This window comes from Schistocerca serialis, chromosome 5, assembly GCF_023864345.2.
Source record: "Schistocerca serialis cubense isolate TAMUIC-IGC-003099 chromosome 5, iqSchSeri2.2, whole genome shotgun sequence".
Taxonomy (NCBI): Eukaryota; Metazoa; Arthropoda; class Insecta; order Orthoptera; family Acrididae; genus Schistocerca; species Schistocerca serialis.
This window is the reverse complement of record NC_064642.1, coordinates 507,344,675-507,361,348: the sequence shown is the minus strand read 5'-3', so window position 1 is coordinate 507,361,348 and position 16,674 is coordinate 507,344,675. Positions and strand designations below refer to the sequence as shown.

At 43.6% G+C, this 16,674-nt stretch overlaps 1 pseudogene; it reads right to left on the bottom strand.

Moving 5' to 3' along the window:
* Positions 1-7,805: 7,805 nt before the first annotated feature.
* Positions 7,806-7,923, bottom strand: LOC126482445 (5S ribosomal RNA; annotated as a pseudogene).
* Positions 7,924-16,674: the final 8,751 nt, after the last annotated feature.

Sequence of the window (16,674 nt, the reverse complement as noted above, 5' to 3'; positions counted from 1 at the left end):
GCTCTCCTGACGTCAACCCTCTTGACTTTCATTTATGGGGGCATTTGAAAGCTCTTGTCTACGCAACTCCGGTACCAAATGTAAAGACTCTTCGTGCTCGTATTGTGGACGGCTGTGATACAATACGCCATTCTCCAGGGCTGCATCAGCGCATCAGGGATTCCATGCGACGGAGGGTGGATGCATGTATCCTCGCTAACGGTGGACATTTTGAACATTTCCTGTAACAAAGTGTTTGGAGTCACGCTGGTACGTTCTGTTGCTGTGTGTTTCCATTCCATGATTAATGTGATTTGAAGAGAAGTAATAAAATGAGCTCTGATATGGAAAGTAAGCGTTTCCGGACACATGCCCACTTAACATATTTTCTTTCTTTGTGTGCGAGGAATGTTTCCTGAAAGTTTGGCCGTACCTTTTTGTAACACCCTGTATTACTGGCCACTGGTGAGGCATTGAAAATAAAAAAAAGGAAAAATCATTTGACAAATCAAATAAACAATCTCTTATTTGGTCACTACGACCGACCATATGCACTAATATGATACTATTAATTAGAGGCCTGTGAGGATGGGGATAGCGGCGGTAATAGCTAATTTGTCGATAAAGGCTTGCGCAGATGCGGATATCCCTACTGGCAGTTGCTTCGCGGACAAAATAATGTGCAGATGATAGTATCTACAATAACAGTTACTTTGCAGATAAAAGATCAAAGGATGTGCAGTTACGGATATGTTCAGTAATAGTTATTTTGTGGTTACAAGCATACTCGAATGTGGATATCTGCGGATAACTTTGCGGTTAAAAGTTAAAAGACAGTGTCAGTTTATTACAAGTTTTTAGTCGAATTGTGTAACTTGCGACTACTGAAAGCGATTGCATGAAAAGCGGCACCAAACAGCTGATATAAGGATAAATGAAAACCTGCAGTCTGCAGGCATTCTTGAAATGTTCACAACGTCCATGTCCAGACGAAAACTGTTTCCGTCCATATAAAAGGTGGGCAAAAATATGGAAACACCAAAAACGCAACATATTACCTCAGCTAGTACGATGCAGGAAAACCGTTGGCATTCTAAACAGCTTCCAGTCATCTGAGAATGGATAAACACGGGCTCTGTACGATATTCAGGCGAGTCTTCTATTATTCTTCCTGGAAAGTAGTGGCAACTTAAGGGAACGATGATGGAGGAGGATAGCGATGACGCACCCTTCAAAGTAGGTCGCAAATGCTCAGTAATATTGAGACCTGGTGACTGTGGCGGCCAGGGTTGATGTGATAATTCATCCTCATGCTCACAAAACCAATCCTAGACGATGAAAATTAGTAGTAGTGGTAGTAGTAGTAGTAGTAGTAGCTTTATTCATCTGTAGATACCTCTTTACAAGGATATAGGACATGTCAAAGTATTTACAAGTTTAGGCCAATTTAAAATAAGCTAATTCATATACACACATATTTACAGACTTCTAATTAGACACAATCATTAGATTTACTGCTGGTATACAATACGTTTTTTACAAATAACTTATTAAAATAATGTAATGCCACACTGTTCACTAATATGTCACTATCAGTCACTGCACACAGTGTACACACATTGTTTTATAACACTTCACTCACTACACACACACACACACACACACACACACACACACACACACACACACGCTCTGGTGATCTCTGGGCCATTTTATGTACCGCAACTTCCCATTCGCTATCCTGAAAAACTGAGTCACCATCCCTCTATGAGTGGGATGCTCAGCTCAGAAAGAAGAAGAGATGTTAGTATTGTGTTACGCAAAGTATTTCTAAAAAGGAAAAATGAACATAAACTCGAGGTGTTATGTGGAATGTTGGATGTTTTATAATCTTTATTATTATAATTATTATTATTTAATTATATAACATTTTTCATCAAACCCGTACTCTGATTTATCTAAGTAACTTTCAATGTATAAAATGTACTAATAACAGGCACTTTTTAGCTGCCTTTTTAAATAAGTGTATTTTTGCAATTTCTTTAATCTCTTTTGGTAATTTATTGTATAGTTTTATTCCTTGGTAGAAAATGCTGTTTTGAGTTTTATGTTTATTTTTTCTTGGTAAATGTAAGTTGAGTCTATATCTTGTTGCATGGTCATTGACATAGCTGTTTGTGAAGTAATTACCAATGTTATTTTTGATGTGCAAAACTGACTGTTAAATGTATTCACATGAAGCAATTAAAATCCCCAGTGTTTTGAACAGATCTTTACAATGAGCTCGACTACTATTTTTGGTTATCATTCTTATGGCTCTTTTCTGGAGTTTGAAAAACGTGTTCATATTTTGTGCGTTTGTTCCCCAAAAAAGAATGCCATAGCTTAGAAGTGAGTGTACATATGAATAATATGTAACTGAAAGACACTGCATTTTACAAACTCTCTAGGCTTCGAACACAGCGCCAGAATTGGGGAACAAACATTTTGGCATGAGATGACCCTGATCAGCTAAACTGGTTACGTAATACTTGACGGTAACGCAACCTTGCAGAATAACTAAGGGGCTCATGGAATGTCGCGATATGGCTGTCAAAATCATCACCGAACCCGTAGAGGATTTCACTGCCAGGACATAAACTCGACCGGAAGTTGGAAATATTACGAAACAACACACATCTGACCAAGTGACTTTCTTCCATTGCTCCATAGCCTAGATTTTATAGCTTCGGCATCACGTTTCCCTGTTATACGGGTATTTTAATCACTGAGCACGATCGCTCAGCATTCGCTTCCGCCCGCGTTGTCGCTTAACGGATGATGGTTCAAATGGCTCTAAGCACTATGGGATTTAACTTCTAAGGTCATCAGTCCCCTAGAACTTAGAACTACTTAAACCTAACTAACGTAAGGACATCACACACATCCGCACCCGAGGCAGGATTCGAACCTGCGACCGTAGCGGTCGCGCGGTTCCAGACTGTAGCGCCTAGAACCGCTCTGCCACTCCGGCCGGCGCCTAACGGACGATGTTTTTCCGCTTTCTCTGTATGCGGTATAAATCTTCGATAGGGTTTCTCTTGAAATACCCAAAACATCGGTTATCCTGGTTACGGAAGCATCCCCCATATGTGCACCAACAATTTGCCCACGTTCTAATTCACAGAGCTCCGACATAATGCACTCACAACTACACAGACACTGTTCTGATTGGGACTGGTAACTTATTGAGGATACTGCACACGTTCCGTTCGAGGCCGAATACAGTAGCGCAACCTCCAGGGTCTGCTAGCATCTGCATTTATATTGAAGTATGCATTTCTCGCAGTGTTTTAATTTTCTGTCCTGCTCCTTTACCTCCTGGCTACGATCGCTTTACCCGCATCCGTACAGAATATCGCTAAACTGGCTTGAATGTGCGTTGGCCTAGAGAAGCATACATACGTTCTCAACATTTGCAATGGCTAGTTACGGAGACATGTTCTTCTTCCTGTTAAATGCGCAACTTATTTGCGTCGTACCATCAGGTGCCTTACATCTGACTGATTCCCGTTTCTTTAGCAGTAACAGAACTCATTCATGGAATTACCGAAAGCAGCGACAAAGTGATACGTAAGCTGTTATAAGATAAGCTGTTATTGGAAACTGCGCTTCACATACGACATAAATAATGTTCCGTATAAAATCTGTCAATCTATCATGTTTCTGTTAACTATACTTAAAAGTACACAATTCAGCGCTTGTTACAGTGAAAAGTGTATAACGCTGACATGGTGTAGCACGTTCGTATGATACCGAACTATGTGACTAACACTATGCAACATGTGGAAAATAGTGACACGGGTTCATTTGACTTCCAAATGTCGCGGAGATTTTCCGCACAAAATCTCAGAGAATCTGCATCAGTAATTACGACAGAACGTTACAATTTGTAGGACGTAACTGAGAATAGGGCAAGCCATGTTGTGGATATGTTCGGCCTCCTCGTTCTTATTCTATGAAAAGTAAATTGCGAGGTCCGTCAGTACAATGTTAAAAAACAATCATGAAATTTCTTCTTACCAGAAGGTATTAAAAGTAAATAAGGAATATCACTCTTTGACGCCAAAGAAATAAGTTTAAATTATGTATGACTAACATCAAAATACACTGATGAGCCACAACATTATGATCACTGCCCACTGCGAGATTCAATGTCGACACCCCCGGGATAACAAGGCCGTCCAGCAGTGTTAGTGACGTCACACTAAGCGGCCCATAGCCGACGCAGCAGTCCACGGACACCTCCGTACAGACGCGCCTGATGCTAACGATTTTCTGTCCGTCATACAGAAAGGAGCGAACTATAATTCGAACCAAAGACCAAATTATATATATTCTTGTAAACAGCATAAAGGTTCATAACGAAATACCGATTACATATACGGGCAGGAATATGTTTAATCGATTGAGGAGCTTTGCCACTATTTTATAATTGTCAGAACACTATTTAGCTTTAAAACTCGCATACAGGTGGTGACAAATGCCAACTGATAGCAGGACTTAACATTTTCAAGCTATTACACTCAAAGTAAATTATCTTAAACACTGTCATACATAGCAAAACCCTCACAACTTTCGTTTACAATAAGGTAACAAGAGTTCGCTTTATCTCATAAAACACATGACTATTGTGAATTTACTCATATGTTCATGGTGACAGCTCTTTTCAAGAATTTTTACAAGTGTATCCCCAGTAATAAAGAATGGAAACAAAAGATAGATATCAAATAGTCTCCTTTTAACATAGACATCACTGAACACAATATTCTGTCTTGCACTGTGATACTAAGGGACTGTTCTTTCCTTTAAGAAAAGCCTGACAATTTGAAGTTCACTCTGCTATTGAAGATACACTTCTTGAAACAATATTAAAAATGTTATGAAAGGTAAGGAAATGAAAAACAACCAAGTGCATTACATGTAAGAATGTGAGCAAAAGGCTGAGGCTCTCTTTACTTGCCATTTTCAATCTCTCTACAGCTTTTCCACGTAGAAATCACCAACTGCAAGTCTCATTATCGCTGTCTGTTACTAACAAAGTGCTTTTCTATTTAGAAAACCTGACAGTTTGATGTTCATTCTGGTACTGAAGATAAACACTTTTCAGAGGAGTTCTAGAACCTATTCCTGCCCGTATATGTAATCGGTATTTCGTTATGAACCTTTATGCTGTTTACAAGAATACATATAATTTGGTCTTTGGTTCGAATTATAGTTCGCTCCTTTCTGTATGACAGACAGAAGATCGTTAGCATCAGGCGCGTCTGTACGGAGGTGTCCGTGGACTGCTGCGTCGGCTATGGGCCGCTTAGTGTGACGTCACTAACACTGCTGGACGGCCTTGTTATCCCGGGGGTGTCGTTCAATGTCATCTGGTGGCGGTGTGGGCACGTGTCACGTAGAGAAACCTATACAGGCTGTTCCACAAGTCAGTTACGCTACCTATGCGTTGTAGAGGGGAAAGTAATGAAAGTTCTAATAAGAAACCCATTTCCAGAAATGTACCATTTGGATACGAAATAAGCTTGAAGGTCGATTCAAACTCTCGCTTCACATTCCGGTACGTAATGGTACAGCTGCACAACGCGTGTATCGAGAACTTTAACCATATCATCTCAGTCCATCACATACCATTTTCGTCCTACTACAACTCATACGTTCGCAATTAGGAGAATTGACTGAGGCGCTCCGTGGAAGCGCGCTGTAGTCTGTGGACCGTGTGTGCCAAATCATGCGTCGCAGGTACAATGAACAGCAGGGTCGCCACGTGGAAGGAAGATTAGAGTCTAACGTCCCCATCGACATCGTCGTCATTAGAGACGGATGACAAACTCGGTTTGTTTCAAGGATGGGGAAGGAAATCGGCCGTCCCCTTCCAAAGGATTCATCCCGGCATTTACCTGGAGTGATTTAGGGACATCACGGAAAACTTAAATCAGAATGGTCGGAAGCGGATTTGAACTGTCGTCCTCCCAAAGGCGACTACCAGTGTGTTAACCACTGGGCCACCTCAGCACGCGGAGCAGCTCCTGTAGAGCACGCAGGCCAGCGCACTTTGCCTCCTCTGTGTGCGTTCAATGAAGCCGGAGATTTGAAAGTGATCCGATCTTCAAACTTATTGCCGCGCGGGATTAGCCGAGCGGTCTCAGGCGCTGCAGTCATGTACTGTGCGGCTGCTCCCGGCGAAGGTTCGAGTCCTCCCTCGGACATTGGTGTGTGTGTTTGTCCTCAGGATAATTTAGGTTAAGTAATGTGTAAACTTAGTGACTGATGACCTTAGCAGTTAAGTCCCATAAGATTTCACACACATTTGAACATTTCAAACTTATTTCACATCGAAGCGCTACATTTCTCGATATAGCTTCCTTATCAAAATTTTATATAATGGGTGTTCTCTGTACTCTCTAGCAGTATGTAATAGAAATTGTAAAACATCCTGTGTAAACAGAGGTGAGATGAATGAAGCATCGTTCTAGCACCAATACGGACTTCAAATCGGTGAATCCAGTGATATAAGCGACTTTATCAAGGGGCACTGTTATGGTCCGGCACCTGGGAACGAGCGTTACGGAAATGGCAAAGCTGATTAGCTTTTCGGGAACTATAGTAATGAGCATTTAGGGATGGTGAAACCACAAATTGGCAACGAACCGACTCCTCATCACAGAAGATGAAAGTCGGAGACTTCTGCGATCTGTAAGGCAGAATAGGTAAATGTGACGACAGAGTACAATGCTAGCGCAGTCACAAGGCTCTCTTCAGTATACCGTTCATGCACATTGTTGAAGATGTGCAGCATACCAATCATTTGTTTTCCCGTGTTGACTCAACGACACTGCCAGTTACGATTGCAATGGCACGGGATGATCGACACCGGACCGTCGACCAATGGGAAAGTGTCACCTGGTCGGGTGGATGACGTATTTCGTTATACCAGGTCGATAGCCGTGTCCGGATACGCCGTTGCTCAGGCGAAACGCTGCTCGACACGTGCACCAAGCCACAGATGCAGGCAGTAGTCGCAGCAATATTTTACTATGAGGTACTACCAAAACGTTCCTGCTTCTGGGTATTGATGCAGGATATATGCATCATACCGCGACTCCGATACGGGTACACAAGCACCGACTTGCAGGTAAGGGATTAGTATAGCATTAGTTTCTTTCTGACGTGCGTATGATAAATGTGGGCGTGAGCTATGGTGATATTCTTACCAAATGGGTCCAAACAGGGTCAACGTGCTGTTATTCTGTTCTTGGCTGCCGAAGGACAAACGCAGGTAGATATCGTTGTGGAATGGTACACCAAGTTTCGTGCTGGTTGTAAATCGATACAAGATCCCTACAGCGCAAATGTGATGACGCAAAACTTACACCCACTCGACTGGGGACTGATGGTCGCCTGAGGAGAGATCAGGACTATAGCATCCGATCTATAGTCCTGATCTCTTCCCAGGCAACCATCACGCCTACGGTCCCTTACAAAAGGCCTCGAAGAATAGACGGCTCCTGTCGGACGAGGATGTGCAGCAGGCAGTTACGGATCTCCTCGCGCAGGAGGACACGGCGTTTTACGAAAAAAGCACTCCGTCTTCAGGCCACAAGTGGCCCATCGGGGCCATCCGACCGCCGTGTCATCCTCAGTTGAGGATGCGGGTAGTAGGGGCGTATGGTCAGCACACCGCTCTCCCCGTCGTTGCGATGGTTTTCTTTGACCGGAGCCGCCACTACTCGGTCGAGTAGCTCTTCAAGTGGCATCACGAGGCTGAGTGCACCCCGAAAAAATGGCAACAGCGCATGGCGGCCTGGATGGTCACCCATCCAAATGCCGGCCACACCCGACAGCGCTTAACTTCGGTGATCTCACGGGAACCGGTGTATCCACTGCGGCAAGGCCGTTGCCCGTTTTACGAAAGGGTATCCTCAACCTGGTGCATCAGTGGCATGTTTGCCCCAATGCTCAAGGCGATTTTGTGTGATTGCTGTACCGATTCTGAACTGTTAGGCCTTAGAACGGAAACTTTTTGATCTCCCCTTTTACCTGGCGGTCAGACGAAGTCTGAGAAGCTTATAAGGGGAGCAGGGGAGGTTGTGCTGAGAAATAACTGTTAAAAAAAAGAATTCGCCACGCTGCGTCGTTTTCGAGTTATTTAACATTGAAGTTGGCCAGTAAGATCGTCGCGCGTGCTAATTCAAGCAGCCTGCCAGAGACGGTGTCGCAAACTTGTTCTTCGTTTGGTTTCCTCAAATCAAACAAACGTAGCTTTTGTTCATCTAGCTTAAATTTATTGCTTCTGAAAAAGGCTCACTTTAACTGTTAATGAGCTTTTGACTAAGTGGTAACCCACGGACCCACAGATGTGTGTGCATTACCGCATTTTAGCGCGTGCAAGCGCTTCAGTTTGCTCGCCCATGGTCCTGATTGGCTAACTTTAATGATAAATAAATCGGAAATGGCGTGATCTATCGAGTTTTTTTCTTAACAGACCTTTTTCACCACAACCTACCTTGCAACGCCCTTGCAAGCTTAACTTACTGTTTCTGACTACTACGAATATGGGGCACTCACCTGGGCTTCCACGGGACTTGTGGTAGTTATCGAAGGCGCCATGACAGCTGTGAACTACGTTAGCATTTTTGCGGATGCTTGATGTCTTTCCCAGTGGAGATGTCATCTTCCAGCAGGATAACTCTCCACATCGCAAGGCTAAAATCCTGTTACCGTGGTTTAAGGAGCGTGATAGCGAACTTAGGTTGATCTGTTGCCCGCCCAGTTCTCCACATCTGAGCGTGACGGGACATGTCTAGGACGTTATCGGGTGGCAGTCCCGCGTCTACAAACCGCTAGTCCTTAATTTATTGGAATTGCGTGAAGTGTTCATAAGACATCTAGTGCCACATATTTCCGGAAGCCAACCAAAGATTTGTCAAATCCATGCCATGAGAAATCGCCGCTGTATTGCGTTCCACGCTTTTAAGCAGGAGGCCATATTGTTGTAGCTCCTCAGTCTATACGTTAGTTAATTCGCAGCAAAATTTCAAAGCCGAATGTGGACTACGAGTACAGCAGACAAAAATGAGGGTCATATGCAAGAGTATCGTCAAACATCGACTTACTAGAAGAGATTTACGAAGCTCTAATATGCGCAGGTAAGGGAGAGGGTTAGGGACTTGCGGATTCGGAAGTATTTCTCTTATCTCCGCTGTGTAATCAATTCAGTGATAAAGAAAGGACAGAAGGCATATAGAGAATTTGCTACAGGCTGCAGAAAATATGATCAGACAGTGACGTGGTAGCAGAGTTGAGATGGGCTGCCACGGGATCGGCTTATGCAGCGAAGGCCGCACCGGCATGCCGATGGTTTCTTTCACTCCGCCGAGTCGCCACCGCAGCCAGTGCCGGCCTTGCACTGTCGCGGCCCGCCTGGGTCTCCGCGAGGTTTCGCCGGCGTAAACAGCCGCGGCTGTGGCTGTGGGTACCGCATCCTGTCACCGTCGTAACCAAAGCAGCCTCGGCGGCAACACGCCGTCCTTTACGCGTTACGCCAGCTTAGAGTCACTAGCCACGTGATCTGACAGGCGCTCATAATTAACATACTCTTACCAACACTACTGGAAAAAAAAGCTCTTTTAGTTTTCCATACATCAACGAAGGTTGCGCTGTGGTTAAGACTCGCAGGCCTTAAGAGGGTCTCAGCCTATGGTTCAAATGGCTCTGAGCACTATGGGACTCAACATCTAAGGTCATCAGTCCCCTAGAACTTAGAACTACTTAAACCTAAGTAACCTAAGGACATCACACACATCCATGCCCGAGGCAGGATTCGAACCTGCGACCGTAGCGGTCACGCGGTTCGAAACTGAAGCGCCTAGAACCGCACAGCCACACCGGCCGGCCGGTCTCAGCCTATGCTTTTCCCATTCTTCCTCAACTGAAATAGTACTCCACCTCTTATGACCGCGGTATCAACTCTGAATTTTCTCAGTACAGTTTCTTTGTCTTTTCCATACTTCCCTACAGTCCGTAATTTAACTAACAAACCAACCACTTTAAAAGCTTTTACTTCTAAAACACGACATAGTTCGCCGCCAAGAGCTGCTAATACTGTTTTTTGTTACAATCGGTTTCAACGTCAGATTATCATCAGCTATCTAAAGCCATTTAAAACGGAATGAAATTTTCACTCTGCAGCGGAGTGTGCGCTGATATGAAACTTGCTCGCACAGAGTTCGAGTCTCGGTCCGACACACAGCTTTAATCTGTGAGGAAGTTTCGAATGAGCTCGCACTCTGCTGCAGATAAAAATTTCATTCTGTAAACATGCCCCAGGCTGTGGCTAAGCCATACCTCCGCAATATCCGTTGTTACAGGAGTGCTAGCCTTGCAAGATTCGCGGGAGAACTTCTACGAAGTTTGGAAGGTAGGAGTGTAGGTACTGGTGGAAGTAGAGCTGTGGAGACGGGTCGTAAGTCGTGCTTAGTGGGTAGAGCCCTTGCCCGCATAAGGCAAAGGTCCTGAATTCGAGCACTGAAACTCGTTGTAATAAAGAAGTATTTACACTGCCTGAAAAATAAGGTGAATCACCCAGAAGACATGTTCGGATGTCAATGGAACTTCATCAACGTACATTCCATGTGTAAATGATTAGGTGTTTCAGTTCTCTGTGACAGATACTACGCTCACCAAAGTGATTAATTTTATTCTTATTTATTGTTATTACTAGGCCGGATGGTGTGTATAAGGGGCATGAACGGCATCTGATGTTGAATGATCACTGTGAAAATATGACGATGTCATGTCACTGCATGAGACAGACTCATCAGCACGTGACTAAGTTTGAAAGGATCCTCATTGTGGGTCTCCATTTGGCCGGCTGATCGAATTGTGGGGTCTTCGGATATGACAGTGGTCCATGTTGGACTACACAAGAACGTGATAGCAGCCATAGTCACCTTCAAGATTCCGGTCGACCACATGTCACCAACACAAGTGAGAGGCCGGCCGCGGTGGTCTAGCGGTTCTAGGCGCTTCAGTCCAGAACCGCGTGGCTGCTACGGTCGCAGGTTCGAATCCTGCCTCGGGCATGGATGTGTGTGATGTCCTTAGGTTAGTTAGGTTTAACTAGTTCTAAGTTCTAGGGGACTGATGACCACAGATGTTAAGTCGCATAGTGCTCAGAGCCATTTGAACCATTTGAACCACAAGTGAGAACCGTCGTACTGCACTCGTCATCCGAGAAAGAGTAATGGGCTCCTCTGCAACACTCTGCGCCACCTCGCAGCGTTGGTCGGAAACTAGCAGCACCTGGGCTGGGGAATTACCGTCCCATGCATAGGCTGTCGCTAATGCCAAAACATAACTGCCGCACTTGAAGTGGTAACGTGGCCGGGAAGTATGGACTGCTGATAAATAACCTCGCATTGTGTTCAGCTATGAACTGTGGTTCTACACTATCCTGGAAGACCATCATCGGCGATCATGCCAGCGACCTGGGGAAAGGCGCCACTCTTTCAATGTTTTGGAGAGGCACAGCGGTGTTAGTCTTGGCTTCATAGTTGTGGAGTTCTTAGGTACGACTTCAGGTACGGTTGGTAGCGATTGAGGGAACTGACGGCACAACGATACGTCGCGGTCATCCAGCGTCCTCGTGTTCTCATGCGACCGTATTTGTTCTCATGCGTCCATATAGTGATGCCATTTCTCAATACATGGCACGTATCTCTACGAACTGTCCGTGATGTTGACGCACTCCCGTTGCCAGCTTGATTCCCTGATCTGACCCCACAAAACATGTGTGGGACCATTTCGGAAGTCAACTATTATGACCACCGACCTACTATCGATATCAGCCCACCGAGGTGATAACAGCGTCACCTGGCGAGGAAAGAATGCTAGTCAGACACACGCACGGTGCATGTAATGCCAGGTAAGGTGCTGTCCGTGTGTAGAATGGGGACGGCGCACGATCTGCCTGAGTTTGACCGAGGGTAGATTGTGGTGGCCCGGAGACTCAGCGCGAGCATTTCAGAAACTGCACGACATGTCGGATGTTCGAGGATTGCTATGGTGCGTGTCTTCACCACGTGGCGATATTAAGGCGAAACCACGTCCAGATGTCGTGGGATTGAGCGGCACCACTCATTACAGATTTCGGATATCGTAGGCTGGGCAGGCTGGTAAAACAGGACAAGCGGCGAATTGTGGCGAAACTAACATCAGACTTTAATATTGGGCAAAATATAAGTGTGTCTGAACGCACAGTGCACCGAACACTCCTAACGATGGGCCTCTGCAACCGACGCCCTATGCATGTGCTAATGTTAACACGACGACATTGGCAACCATGACTGATATGAGCATCTGACCATTGGCACTGGACGTTGGCGCAGTGGCAGAGCGTTGCATGGCCTGTTGAATACCGATAGCTTCTTCATTGTGCTGTTGCGAGTGCGCGAATCCTTCGTCTTCCAGGGGAACAGCTCCTTGACACCCTTACTGTGGGATGGAGGCAAGCTGGCGGCGTCTCCATTGTAATCTGGGAACATCCAAGTGGGCATCCATGGGTCCATTGGAGTTCGTGCAAGGCCCCATGACGGCCGATGATTATCGCACACTGATTGCGGACCACGTACGCCCCTTCATGACGATCAAGTTTCCCGACGGCAGTGGCATTTTTCAAGATAATGCGCCATGTCACAATGCCAGGAGTGTGATGGAGTATTTCGAGGAATACAGTGGTAATTGATATTCTGGCCCTCCAACTCGCCAGATCTGAACCAGACCGAGCACATCTATGATGTGATTGAACGTGGCGTCCGGGTTAATCGCCCTCGTCCCCGGAATTTACGGGAATTAGGTGACTTGTGTGTACAGATGTGGCACCAAGCCGGCCGGAGTGGCCGAGCGGTTCTAGGCGTTACAGTCTGGAACCGCGCGACTGTTACGGTCGCAGGTTCGAATCCTGCCTCGGGCAAGGATGTATGTGATGTCCTTAGGTTAGTTAGGTTTAAGTAGTTCTCAGTTCTAGGGGACTGATGACCATAGCAGTTAAATCCCATAGTGCTCAGAGCCATTTGAACTATTTTTTTTTTTTTTTTTTTTTGTGGCGCCAACTCCCTGCAGCGACCTACCAAGACCTCATTGCTTCCATCCACGACGCGTCGCCACCGTTTCCCGTGCCAAAGGTGGACATACTTGAAACGTCCCCTTTGAACAATTTATACACGACTGTGCTTAACCTGACACACAATATTTTGTTAGCGCAACGCAATCTGACTTTCAAAATTCCCTACAAAAGAATGGCCCTGACTAACATTAAACTATACCTTTCACAAATCACTTACCTCACAAAAATCTTCGCTGCTCAAGCTACTGCAATACAGCGAGCGCCACTACTGCCAGCTAAATAAAAGATTCAAACTACTGAAGGCACTAACTACTGATAGGGATAGTTAGCAAATGAAAGATATTAATAGAGAACAAACAATGTATTTACCTTGATAACATCATATATAAATATAGCAGTTCATGACAAATTTCAAAACTCCGCCATCTCTCTCTCCACATCCACCACTGCTGGCGGCTCACCTCCAACTGCGCAACGCTACGCGCTGTTCACAGCCAGCTGCCGCTGCCCAACACTACAATGGCGAGTATTACAACAATGCAAAGCAGACACAGACTGCCCACAGCACAGCCAGTGATTTTCATACAGAGGTGGCGTTACCAATGAAAAAACCTAAACAGCCTACTTACATAGCCCCCATGCTCCCCACAAAAAATTTTACAAAATATTTTTGGGCAGTGGCCAATAATGATTTGAAAAAATTTTTCATAATTACAATAACAAAGAAATCAAATGCACACACTTATTTATACAATGTTGGTCAAAAGCTAAAATTTTCTCACAGTCTATAAAGACAGTCCTGATCATTCATTACGGTAAAATATAGTGTTTTTCTCAAAGTCTGAGCAGTGGAAGAAAATGCACACGGAAGTAGTGGATTTCCATGCAGTCTTGAAGAAGTAGTGTTGTCCTTCCAACGGAAAGACAGTGCTGACTCTTGACATGCATACAGGTAATGGTCCACAACAGAGCAAACCCACAGCAGAGTCATTCGAAGTTCTGACGAATATTGGTAGGTAGGTCATCACAGAGCAGACCCACCGTAGTCCTGGTAGATATTACGATATTGGTGGGCCACCAGAGGTGCAGACCCACTGCAGTCCTTGTAGAAATAATGGTATTGATGGATCATCAAAGATGTAGACCCACTGTAGTCCTTGCAGAGATAATGGTATTGGTGGGCCACCAGAGGTGCAGACCCACTGTAGTCCTTGTAGAGATGGCCAGCAGCCATCTGTTGCGATTGTGCAGGTGCACATTCACCATCGAAGAGTCTTGCGGAGAATATAGCAAGTCCATAAACCACCACTTGTGCACTCACAAAGTTTTTTGGAATTGTCCTTAGAACGAGCAATGCTGTTATCCAGTCCCTTGCTGAATCATTAACACACATGCAAACACTATCAGTCCCTACTTCTCACATATTGTCCATATACTATGACCAACAGAAACGTGTGCAGTGAAATGTAACTTACAAGTTACTTAATTTGATTAACTGGTGTCAATTACAATATTATAACACGAAAATATAATTACAAAAGGTACAAAATACATCATTAAAAACATAACAATACAGATAACATTTGTGGTAATATGGGCTTTACAAAAGAATCGAAATAACATATACATCAGTGTTACAGGAATTATGACATTAGTAAATACATAAAAGATCAGAATAACTTTTGAAACATCAATTTCACACATGAGCATGAAACAGAACAGAATTAATAATGTCTAACATCTTTACAAAGTAAATAACATATTATTAATGCCAATTATATTCGAGGATAACAGTATTCCTCATCATAGTGAATGTAGCTTAATATTAAAAGAAGAAAAAAATTCTATGAAACAGTACACAGAGACAGGAAGAAAACAAATACTCAAGGGTACACAAACACATAGTGGGATAACACCAATAGGAAAGGACAGGGTTCATTTGGTACTGCAGTACAACCCAAAACTTCATATATCTTTCCTCTTATTTCATCCTTTGTTTCCACCAAAAAAATTCTATCTAAGCATGCTTTCTGTATTTATATGTTCACACATTTCTTATCTCAACATTTATTTCCAAGAAAATCCTACCTAAACCTGTTTTCTCAATGCATTTCTTCCAATTCATCGCAAATCATTCTCTTAGAGGCTACCCCCTCTTAAGCTAACTTAAATCTACTGAGCTCAGATGCTAAACTAAGGAACGAGGCAATGCAGCAGCACAAAACAATTAACACAAGCAGCAATGACAAAAAATACAGATTGGCAAAGCTAGCAGCAGCAAATGTAATAACTTATATCAAAACATGACATAGCTCAAGCAGAAAGGATATTACAGTAAAAACAACAATGCAGATAAGGGAAGTGTATATTCACATCTTAATGTCTATGTAATTAAAGTGGTGCACCACAAATTATTCTACAAAAGAAATTACCAAGTACTTGAAAAGAAAATTATAGATGCAGTTACTGGTACTAGTTCCTTCTTATTGTTCTTTCCTTTCCAAGAGCTCCTTTATCGAAGAATGTGGGTCATAAAATAATTATTTAATAGATCTGTTGACAGAAAGTGTTCACATTAGCAAATGCATTTTATTTTATAAAAGCAATGCTGCAACACAGCTGGAAACCAGATGTCAAATGAAATAAGCAATTACGCAAACCAAAGCATAAAAACATCATTCAATAGCTATGTGGCATTTCGTAAGTTAGTAGAAATTCTCTCAACTCTCATAGAAAGACGCTTGTCATAATCAGGTGTGCAGATGTAAAAATATTTCTCGTCATTTCATTAGGCATTTCAGTAAATATCAGAAAGTACGATATGTTTCCAAGTAATCAGCGTGTCGGATTTGCGATGCTTTCTCTAAAGGAATGACAATGGCCAGGATAATGGCCTCCTTTTTTTTTTTCTTCCTGTGCTCTGAAAGGCACGCGCTAATGGCTTTTTCTCCAGGCGTCTAACACAGCTGGGTGCCCACGACGCATTACGTGCAGGTGGTCACTTAACTTTCTTACGGAAATCTTTACCGCTACAGTGACAGTCTCATATAAAAATATTTCACAGGTCAAGAATTAGCGTTGCAAATCTGTAGAAAGAAAATCCTATAAATATGAGTGTCCAAATAAAATATTCGTCAGCATTGTGATACAGTCACGAATTTACGCACATTTCATAAATCTTAAAGTACGATTCTCGGTTTCCAACATCCTTTTTCACAAGTCAAGAGTCTCTAACTTCTATTCATTATTCATATACATATAAACACGTAATCACATTCCTCATATATGGTAGCATCATCTTATTGACATAAACATATCTCAACAGCATAATACACATCGTCGTCATAAAAATAACATCATAACACCTCAGTCAAATCTCAAAATCGTCGTAGCTTCCTCCAATAATTTCTAAGCCTAAAAAAATTCTCTGCTCATTTCAAAAGTGTCAGCTGCCTCAAACGTACTTTAAAAATCATGACCCCATACGAAATACGTCATTCAAAGCTCTCATAGTATCACAATGATTC